The sequence below is a fragment of the Panthera uncia genome, assembly GCF_023721935.1.
Source record: "Panthera uncia isolate 11264 chromosome B3 unlocalized genomic scaffold, Puncia_PCG_1.0 HiC_scaffold_1, whole genome shotgun sequence".
Taxonomy (NCBI): domain Eukaryota; kingdom Metazoa; phylum Chordata; class Mammalia; order Carnivora; family Felidae; genus Panthera; species Panthera uncia.
In genome coordinates, this window is record NW_026057582.1 from 15,412,679 (window position 1) to 15,423,838 (window position 11,160).

Consider the following 11,160-nt stretch of genomic DNA (forward strand, 5'->3'; position numbering starts at 1 on the left):
AATAACACTTTTTCTTTTCCCCCAGGTAGGCTTTTCTTCCTATACATCCTTCCAGTTGCCATTTTGGGCATCTAGGTTTGCAAGCCTTTGTCCACGTCCACTGGGACATCCGTGTTTGATTTGGGGAGAGAGAGACGTGCTGGGTGAACCTTTGTATTGATTCTAAAGGTCTTCCTGTGTAATACTTACAGACAGCTCTAAGGGCCTGCCTTGAATAGCTGCCCTTTATAGAACAAGATAATGCTGCTGATACCCTAGGAGCCCTTTCTCTTTCAGGAGCCACGATGGGGTACGCTGAGCTGTCTACCCTTATCTCTGCCCCAATAATGGGTCACTGCTCAAAGTTAGGCATACAGGCAGCATTGTCTTAAGAGCTCCAGCTAGAAGACCAATGTGAGTTGGGTGTGAATCCTAATCACCCCTTAGTAGCCGTGTAAATTTGGTCAAGGTTTTTTTTTTTTTTTTTTTTTTTTTTACATCTTTCTTAGCTTCAGTGTCCACATTCGGAAAAGTCAAGTTAGTACCCCATTTGTTGTGACAAAGTTTAAATGGAATCATTCATTAGATAGATGAAGAAAGAAGGCGACTATGGGGTGCCAGGCACTTTTCTAGGCGCTGGGAATAGAGGGGTTAATGAGCCAACAAATTCTGCCTTTGGTTACCGTGGTTACCAACTGGAGGGTAGCCGCATATGATACATAAAGGAGTCAGGACATGAGGTCATTACAGAGAGTGAGCAGTAGTATGAAGAAAATAAAACTCATAGATGTGTGAAGAGTAAGTTGGGAGAGGTGGGGTAATTCTACACTGGATGGTCCTGAAGGTTTCTCCAAGGAGGAAGTGAATGTAAACCCATGTAGCCCAGCGCCTGGCAGGAGTTAAGAGCACCACAAATGCTGTTCCATTGAAATATGTATATATACAATTATTTATGTCTGGGACAGCCAGTGGAGTTTGCAAGCTGATATTCTGGCATTATGATCATCTCCCCGGCCCTCTTTTCTTCAGCCTCCAAGCAATGGAGAAAAACAGTAAAGCAAAGTACTTGGAGAGAAGTCTTTGTCGTTCTTCAGGTACAAATAAGACATTGGCCTTGCTAGAAATCAGAGAATGGGCAGTCCCTGGATTGAATGTGCATATCCAAATTATCTTTGACAGGAGGCTTCACAGGAAGAGGTTTCCTCCCCGGATTCTGTGATATGCTGTGATTCCCTGGGTGTAAACAGAAGGGAGTTGAAATGGACTCATTCAGTGATCGTGAAGTGGGTCTTCCACTGTGGCTGCAAGAGCACTCAGGATATTGTCTCATTTGTGAGGAGGGAGAGCCGAGAGGCAGAGATGCCCAGGGAGACATTGAGACCCACTCCTCCAGCCCTGTTTTGGTGAACGGCTCCGTTACTTAGCCCATAGAGGAGCCAGGAACCATGGTGTCTGCGTGAGACTCTCTCTCTTGCATTCAGGTGGTCACCGACATCTCCAGGGTCTCCCCCTTTACTGTCTTACCCATTCTGTTTTCTCTCTCTCCACCCCCACTGCTATGGCCTCTTCTAGGCTTACGTCTACTCTCTCCCTCTGATCCGCTATAGGCTTCACTCGAAACTCTTTCCTCTAGTAGTTTTAAAAATGTTAAGATCTTTAGGGCAAAAACAAGGCCGCTTTCTCTTTTGCCTACTCTACAGTAGTGATTCCTAAGTTATGGACTGAGAACTCCTCCGAGCAACGGCTAAGGAAATATTGCAAGAGATCCTTGGATCTGTTGTCTGCGGAGTGGATAAGTAAGTGCCTTAGTCTGTTTGGGCAGCTATAACAAAGTACATAGGCTGGGTGCCCATAAACAACAGAAATGTATTTCTTATATTTGGGATGCTGGAAGTCCAAGATCAGTATCAGCACGACGGGGTTCTGGTAAGCTTCCTCTTCCGGGTTGCAGATTGCACACTTCTCCTGTCCTAACAAGGTGGCAAGGGCTAGGGAGCTCTGCGGGGTCTCTTTTTTCAGGTAATAACCCCATTCACGGGGGCCCCACCCTCACGCCCTAATCACCCCAAAGGCCTCACCTAATACCTTGATCCTGGGGAAAGAGGGTTTCAACATATGAATTTTCTGGGGCGAGGGGAAACACAAACGTTTATTTCATAATAATAAGCTTCAAAAATAGACGTATAAAGATTTTCAAATACATGTAAATACCGTTTTGACAATAAGATGCACATTTACTCAGAGTTGCCGAATTGAGTTTTTCATTGTATATTTTTAAAACCAATAAGTGCTAAAAAGGGATCTTTTCTCCCTTAGGGGCCCACGATAGCGTTTTCATCTATAAGTGGGTCTTCGGCCTTGAGAAGGAATCTTGGCCATCACTGAGATGAAGTACAGTGACAGATGTGTTGGGGCACCTGGGTGGCTCAGTCCGTTCAGTGTTCCGACCCTTGATAGTGGCTCAGATCATGATCTCACGGTTTGGGAACTGGAACCCAGCATCTGGCTCTGTGCTGACAGGGTGGAGTCTGCTTGGAATGCTCTCTCTCCTCCCCCCCCCACCCCTCCCGCCCCTCCCCGACTCACACTTTGTTTCTTTCTCTCTCTCTCTCTCTCAAAATAAATAAACTTCACTTGATCTTAGCCAAAAGGCCGAGAAGCGATCAAAATAAATAAACTTAAAAAAAAAAAAAACAAAACCAGACTGATGTTTCATTTGGCACCTGCTACAGCCCGCGGTACTCCGTAAATGTAAACGCCGGGTCAGACCAGCGCCCTGTGTGTGGGTTCGAAGAGGGACCAGGGGATGCTGCCCTCCAAAGCACTCGACAGCACTAGGGTCCCTGAAGTAGGTCGAGGGACATGGAAGCCAGCTTTCTGGCTTCTGCGGTGCTCATGCCTCAGGTGCAGAGGGGATCATCGAATCCGGATCCCATTCAGGCAACACGTTAGTCTTGGATGTTTGTGCGAGAGCAGTGTGCCGAACGGACACATCGGGCCTTTAGATGGCAGTTGTCACCAATTTGTATGCGTGTGAAGGCTGTGTCGGAGCTGTTTCCGCCTCCACTTGCTCTGTTTATGCAGCACGAATGTCTGGAACACGCAGTCGTGCTGCCGCTGCTTATCAGATACGCCATCCCAAGGTACCACGGGGAATAGCTTCATTATTAACATAATAAGAGGGGAGCAGGCTGCTTGTGGAAACTGTCTGCGTATTTCTAGAACTCGCCTTTGTGTTACGTGCCGGCTGCTAATTAGAACCAGGCTGACGGTGGCGGGGCATCAAAGGAGGAAACGATCCAGGCGAACACCACGGAATGTTAGGACGGCGGGCTGGGGGGCCTGGGCGGTTCAGAGTTTGCCTGCAGAAGAAAAGAGGTACGAGAAATGGAGCCTAAAGGAGAGCTTCCTACCAGGGGTTCGTTGTGGCCTGAGAAATGAGTGAACACACGCTTACCTCTGGGGAGACGCTGCCCGTGTCTGTCTGTCCTTCCCGTACATCTGGTCAGCGCGGGAGGGGGCCGTACCTGGGCTCTCTGATGCAGCCGGGAGGGTGCACCTGACTTAGCTTCTCAGAGGAGCCAGAGAAGCAGTACCAGGAGGGGAAGGGAAGGCCATTTGCCCCCTCTGGATCGTCTTTGATACTTTCATTACTGTGATCTTAAAAAATTACACATAATGCAAATATAATATTGCAAATACTCAAGGAATTCCCAAGTGCACAGATAGAAAATGAAAAGTCCCCCCCCTGTCCCCACTTGATCCCACCTTCCCCTCCAGGGACGACCATGCATATTAGTTTGTGGTGTATCTAGAGCCCATCTACTCACCTACACAGCGTCGCTTTTTCCAGTGACCGTATCTTGAAAATCTTGCCGTGTCGTGACATGTAATGCTAACACAGGCTGACCTAACTCGTTTGTCATAACCGCTGCGTAGTATTTCAGTGACATATGTATGTATTGTAATGTGTTTGATCATTCTTTTATTCACAGCATTTCTTAAGCCTTTGACGAAAAGCCTTAGTAGGATTCTAGCCCTGTATATTTTCTTTGTTTTTCTAGTTTCTTCTCTTCCTACATTTCTTGAATAATGTGCCCCCCGCCTCCACCATTTCTGGAAACAGTGAATGTACCTTATATGGCCAAAGGGCCTTAGTTTTTATTTTATTTATTTTTTTAATGTTTATTTTTGAGAGACAGAGAGAGAGAGAGAGAGAGAGAGAGCACGTGAGCATGGGAGGGGCAGAGAGAGAGGGAGACACAGAATCCGAAGCCGGCTCCAGGCTCCGAGCTGTCAGCACGGAGCCCGATGCGGGGCTCGAACTCACGAACCGTGAGATCATGACCCGAGCCGAAGTCAGATGCTTAACCAAATGAACCACCCAGGTGCTCTCAACAGGGCCTTGGTAATTACGGACTTGAGATGGGAACATCATGCTGGATTATTTGGGTGAGCTCGACGGTGGGAAGGGTGCTAGAGGGTTCAGTGAGAGAGAGAGGTAAAAACAGTGAGAAGATCGAAACAGAGGTCATGGTCATGTGGCCGTAAGCCAAGGGATGCCAGCGGTGTTTGGAAACTGGAAGAGACAGGTACCCACTCTCTCCCGGAGGCCCCAGGAGAAACCAACCTTCCCCGCACACCATCTTGATTTTTGGACTTCTGCTTTTATAAGCCACTACCTTTACTGTGGCAGTGTAAAAAAGCTGTGGTAACTTTTTACGGCACCACTAGGAAACAAATATACTTGGCTCATCTGGCTGTATTCTTTGAATAACTGATCGTTACCATTAAAGATTTTTTGGGGGGGGGAGAAAAAAAATCTTGGCTGTCATACAGATATAAAAATGAATACGGGCTACAGATTTTATTTAACACACGAGGAGACCAGACGGATGTTCTAACTGGTTCAAAAAAGAACCAAGTAACGTGACTGTCTCCTGAGAAAGAGTTGTTGAAACAGGAGCAAATAGGGGCCCACCTGGTTTTTGTCATTCGAGGAGGGAGGGAAGCCCGTGGAACTTCTCCCAGGTGGGACAGAGTTCGCAGCCTGGTGGTGGTGAATGAATCTGCCCGAGGGCTCAGGCCGGAGCTTTAGGCAGGAGCTGGGAGGCAGGAACGGGCTCCTTAGCAGGTGGGGGTGGGCTGGTCTTGGGCCAGAGGGTCAACCTGTTATATGGGAGAACTTCACCAGAGGGGAGGGTGCTGGTGGTCCAGAGCTGGTCTGTGGGAAGGGGGCCGCGGAACTGCAGGGAAACTTCCCAGAGAATGAGCACCCCAGGCCTCCGACAGATTGATCTTCGGCAGCCGCACATTCACCCAAATATAAATAAGCGAAAACTGAGGTGGGTTCTCCCCTGACAGCCTGGAGCCTGCTTGGGATTCTCTCTCTCCTCCTCTCTCTACCCCTTCCCTGCTTGCGTGTGCTCTGTCTCTTATATACAAATGTTTATTTAAAAAAAAATTAAAAAAGGGCCACCTGGGTGGCTCAGTCAGTTAAGCTTCCCACTCTCGGTTTCAGCTCAGATCATGATCTCAGGGTTCGTAGGTTCGAGGCCCGCATCGGGCTCTGTGCTGACAGCATAGAGCCTGCTTGGGATCCTCTCTCTCTCTCTCTCTCTCTCTGCCTCTCCCCTGCTCTCTATCTCTCTGAAATAAATAAACATTTCAAAAAAAAAACTTTACAAAAAGAAGTAAAAGGAGGAGACATGATCAATGGAGGTCTGAAGAATGTGCACATACATTGAACACAGGCAAATGCTTAAACTTCGAAACACGATTGTTCTACAACCTGCTCTTCTCACTGAACCGTATACTGTGGACATCTTTCCTTGTCAGGGGACAGGCATCTGTCTCTTCCTCCTGGTAACCGTGAGGGATTCCGCTGCGCACATGCCCCAGAATTTAATTCACTATTTTCTTACCGACAGGCATTTACGTTGTTTCAAAGTTTTCACTACAGTCAAAAAAGAAAAGCTTTCAATATGTCTTCTTGTCAGTTTGCTTAAAAACAATGGGCACACGCAGAGAAAATTCTGGAAGGATTGACACTAAAATATTTACTCTAGTTGTCTTTGGAGGTGGGGGGGGGGGTTTACAGAATGTTTTCTTTCTGCTTTACTTATTGCTGTACTCTTTGAATTGTTTTTTTTTTTCTACAAGCATGTATCATTTTTTCATAATTAGAAAATGCACACAGAAAGAGCTTTCAGTGTTGGAAAGAAGTGCAGCTTCATTGAAATTGTTAAGCTGTCACTGACATTCTGTTAGATGCTCAGGTATTTACATGAGAGACATGCTTTTGGCTTTCTGGGAAGGAGAAGCAGTTGGCAACTGTTGTTGCAGGGCCCAGGTAAAGAAGAACAGGAGGTTTTTTTTTTTTTTTTTTTAAATGTTTATGTATTTTTGAGAGAGAGAGAGAGTAAGAGAGAGAGGGGGAGAGCACCTGAAGCAGGCTCTGTGTTGAGAGCAGAGAGTCTGATGCAGGGCTCGAACTCATGAACCACGAGATCATGACCTGAGCCGAAGCCAGAGGCTTAACCAACTGAGCCACCCGGGCACCTCTGAGAGCAGGTGCATTTTAAGTGACATCTTGCCCAGGCTGGTAGGCATTTGCTAAATGGGGAGGGTGGCAGGATCTGAAGGGAGAGATGGGGTTAACTCACATTTTATTAACTTCGAGGCACTCACAGGGCAGCTGGGCTAGACGGAGTGGCTGGTTTCGCCTGAGTGGCCCGTCCGGATGTGAGGATTCCCTCCACCTTTGGTTCTGAGCCAAGACGCGGCGGGGGAGGGGAGAGCTGCTCTGACCAGGTCTGCAGGGGATTCCTGGGAGAAGGGGAGGTGGCCACCCGACGCCCATAGCACAGATGCTTCTTCTAGAATGAGTATTCCATCTAAAGGGGTTAATAATTTAACAAGTGCTCTCCAAATCCTAGAGCTAAACTCCTTTTCCTACAAGCTGCGGTACAAACTGAACGAGAGCACAGTCTGTGCGACCAGTTTTGTTTTGATGAAGGGGCTGCCCCCCTCCGCTAAGGGTGATGTGGAAAAGCAAGGCTCGGGTTGGGGGGATCCGGAGGGGATCTAGGGGAATCTAGTGCCCATGGGGTCACTCAGGAGCCACAGCCTTGTGCCAGGGCTGGGCACCTTTGCTGGGGAGGAACCCCAGCTCCAGCATCTCTGAGATTTGAGGCTGCCGGAGAGGTGACATTTCATTTCCTCTTTTAACAGAGGATTTGTGACATTCGGGGAAGGGGCAGACACCCCTCACCCAGCTGGAAGGGAGGGCCACAGGGGGAAGGCATCAAACACCTCCACAGCAGGCTTTTTCAGGGCTAAAAAATACCAGCAAACTCTGTGGCAAACAGAGGCGAATAATAACCATCATTTTAAGATAGCAAGATTTGGCCTTCGGGCCCTTTGCTTTCTCCTGGGTGCTGAAAATAGTTCTGGAAATGGGACTTCATGGATGGTTCTGAGCATCCTGCAGCTTCAAATAGCGGAGCAGTCTGCCCGGTGGGATGGCCCTTTAGCCTGCCCATCACCTTCTTTGTTTTGTTAGCATTACTGGAAAGAAAAAGGGTGAAAAATCACTTGAACAGTGAACAAATTCCTTTTCTGACATGCATTTGCCCAATGGGGTCCTACTGAAAGCAGACCGCTATCAGGAGCATGAAGAAAATACAGCAATTAACATGAATCTAATACAGTGTTTATTTCAGAGCAAAAACTCAAAGTCACGATTTCAGAGACTTTCCCTTTGATCCCACCTCATTCTCAGTGGGGATGTTGCTGATGGTCTTTGCAGAAACTTTCGAGTACACAGTGTAACTAATGGTTGTACAATAGACTTGGTTTCGGAGGCGTAACTTAAGGGCAGCGTTATTCATGGAAGAGAATGAGTCAACCTAGGGTGGAAACGCCCTTCTGGAAATAGTCGTGGCCATTTCCCGGGGAGCGAGTACAGATCAAAGCTCTTCAGCAGTCCTCTGGCTACAGAGCCCGAAGCCCCTCTATGCTGAGCATGGCTGGGTGCTAACCTTTGAGACTTTGCAGGAGCCCATGGAGGAACAGCACTTAAAATCCCCGCTTGGGTGCCTTCCCAGGATCCCGATGGCAGCGGCAGCTTGGGGGGCATTTGCCCACCACTGAGAGGCAAACCACCCTCTCCACCCTGCCAGTCCCCAATCCTCCAGCTCCTTGGTGTCTGTCAGAACCCAGGTTATAAAATCGCTCCTGCTGTCTTGGTATTTTCCTTGCTTTCTCTGGCTGCGCTGGCTTCGCCTGTCTGTTCTCCCTTCTTGCCTAAAGAGCTGTCCAAGCAAATGCCCTAATTGTAATGAATCACTATCCTAAATAACAGCCATGTGGTATTGTAAATGACAAAGGTCTTTGGTATTCATTTTTCAGGTTTGAGACTCAGCAGCCCTGTGAGATCGGCGGGGCGGCTATTACTATCTGCATGTAATATACGGAGAGATAGAGGTTCACCAGAGAGGTAGTGGGGTTAGCCCAAAGCCACACAGCCAGTGGGCAACAAAGTAGGAAAGCAAATCTGAGTTTGTCTGACTTCGAGCCACTGTCTATGTCCCTGGTCTAAACAATGATACACCATCTTACATTTCAATCACGCTGTGTCCTTTATAAACACCTTCACCTTACAGGATCCTACAACCAGTGGTCAGTAAGGAAACTAATTCAGAAAAAGAGAACTTTGATGGCCAAGGTGGAAGAGCTAGACAGCAACAGAATTAGGACGTCAACCCACTTCTAACTAAGCTACCGGCTTGTTAGAAGTTGGTTGGTTCTTGCTACCCGGCTTCCCATGAAAGAAGTAAATGTTATCAGTGCCTTTGTGGGTGCACTGACTGCATTTCTTTCTTTTTTTTTTAGTTTATTTATTTATTTGAGAGGGAGAGAGAGAAAGAGAGAGAGAGAGAATAAGCAGGGGAGGGACAGAGAGAGGAGGAACAGAGAATCTGAAGCCCAATGCAGGGCTCGAACTCACGAATGAACTGTGAGATCATGACCTGGGCCAAAGTCCAATGCTTAACTGGGCCACCCAGCCTCCCCCACTGACTGCATTTCTTAGAATCAAACATGTAACTGGAAAGAGAGGCTTCTGTATGACATAATCATTGTGGCTATCATTTATTGAGTTCTTACTATGTGGTAGGCACTGGGGTGTGAGTGTGTGTGTGCGTGTGTGTGTAAGTCCTCATCTAATTTAGTCTTCATCACAAACCCATGCAATGTGTACTGTATTTATTCCCATTTTACAGGTCAGAATCTAATAATGTTGAGGCTCAGGGAGGTTGAGTAACTGCCCCAGGACACACAGCACTAGTGGCAATATTCGACCGCAGGTTTGTCTAATATTTTACTTACCAATACACGGGTCATTTTCTGGTCTTGCTGTAGGCTCGAGGGGAAACTGATCTATGCTGGATGCGGACAGCTCCCTGTGGCTGATCCATTCTCAACAATGCTACCTGGTTATCTAACTATCATGAACGTCACCCTGATCAGAACGCTCGGACAGCTCCCACTGCTCACCAGATGAAGTGTGAAAAGGACCCAGCCTTACTGAGTGTCAGTTCCACTGCCTACATCAGCACAGCTAACTCCCTGACAGCCTGTGAGGGGAGATTTTATTCTTGTCCTGGTGACCAAGAAGTGGGAACTTAGACATGTTATATCACCTGCCTCCGTTACAAAGACAGTGAGCACTGGGGCCAACGTTTGGACATCTGTGTCATCCCAACCCTCAGAGAAGGTCTCCAACTTGACCCAGACCCTGTCTCCCACTGTTATGCTGGTGCCTCCGTGGCAGGCACACAGTAGCAAGCCCTTCGTGATTTTGGACTCCTACTGAAGGCTTAGAGAGAGTGAGCTTCGGAGGGTGTCCCAGCTTCTTCCTGCGTCTCTGGTGACACCTTCACATATTCCACACCCTAGAGCCACGGCTAAGCCCCCACTTCCCTTGTCCCAGCAGAGACGTTCTGCCCACACCTCAGAGTCTGAGGTCTCACCGAGAATGATAGGTTTTCACACAAAGACCTTTCCTTTCCTTAGCGTTGTTCTGAAGCAGCTGCAAAGAGGAGGCGTGTTTCATTTGGTTGCATGTCGGTTGCTGTCATCCGTGGCGCCCGGGCAGAGCTTTTGGCACTTGCGGAGAGAGAAGGACATGGAACTCCCCTCCACGCTGGCCACCTCATGGTTTTGGAACAAACAGGAAGAGAAATGATAAATATTTCAAAGCTGGAATGCAAGGTTTACAGCAGCACAGCCTTACAAATATACTAACACCGCTGCAAATCTCCTCTACGAGTGCGTTAAGGTGATTCATAAGAATAGAAAATTCATCCTTGTCAGCCAGGGTTGAGCAGGACGGATTACCTGTGGGCCCACTATTACACCTGTTCTTAGTACTTCCAAAATCACAGCTGACATTTATTTCTAATAAGTCATGGTGAAAAAGGCGAGATAGTTTACCTGTGCTAGAAGATAGAAAAGTCTTTTTTTTTTTTTTCAAAAACCATATCATTTTTTTTTGTGGGTTTAAAATAGATAAACCACCCAGGGAAGGGGATGTTCTATAAAAGCACAAGAGAAAGTTTTCCCTGGGGAATCAACAGGACGTGATGATAACCGGCCATTGCTAGGGTGCCTTTTTCCTACCAGGCTGCTTGCAGCTGCTGTCCACAGAATGAAAAAGGATAACGCCATTTGCGGCTATAGGTGCCAGGGCCAATTAAAATCACCGTTTCTAAAAAGTGTGCAGGAAGGCTTTTGGCCAGGCAGTTGCGGAATAACCAGGAAAGGGTGTGTGTATACGTGGGTGTGTTTGTAAGGGTGTATGTGTGTTTGGGAGTGCTCCCTTATCTTGACCACCTCACAAAGAATCTTCCTTGGTTTCTTTCTCAGTTCCGGCTCGGCTCTTGGCTCGGAACCATACCAGCCCAGCGGGCGAATGTACACCCTCCTACATTCCTACATTCTTAACTGGCTTGCTGGGAAGGTGAAAGGAAAGGAAGGCACAAACTCCAAGTCTGAAAGCATGCAGGGGTGGTCGAGGAGCAGGAAATGGACGCCCTCCCCCCCCCCCCCCCCCCCCCCCCCCCCCCCGCCCCCCGAGCCCCGGCGCCGTCTCTTGTCCTACACCATCGGCTTGTCAGC

At 47.9% G+C, this 11,160-nt stretch overlaps 2 long non-coding RNA genes across 3 annotated transcripts in view; one reads left to right on the forward strand and one right to left on the reverse strand.

Annotated features, from left to right (window-relative positions):
* Nucleotides 1–634: 634 nt before the first annotated feature.
* Nucleotides 635–2,573, forward strand: LOC125908973 (uncharacterized). Its single transcript, XR_007453508.1, has 3 exons — nucleotides 635–1,073; nucleotides 1,159–1,905; nucleotides 2,296–2,573. It is a non-coding gene; the product is annotated as an uncharacterized LOC125908973 (long non-coding RNA).
* Nucleotides 2,574–9,644: 7,071 nt separating this feature from the next.
* LOC125909282 (uncharacterized) overlaps nucleotides 9,645–11,160 on the reverse strand; it is a 30,045-nt gene continuing 28,529 nt past the window's right edge. For both annotated transcript variants that reach the window (XR_007453640.1, XR_007453639.1), the window contains one exon: nucleotides 9,645–10,194. This is a non-coding gene — a long non-coding RNA (uncharacterized LOC125909282). The remainder of the gene's footprint in view (nucleotides 10,195–11,160) is intronic.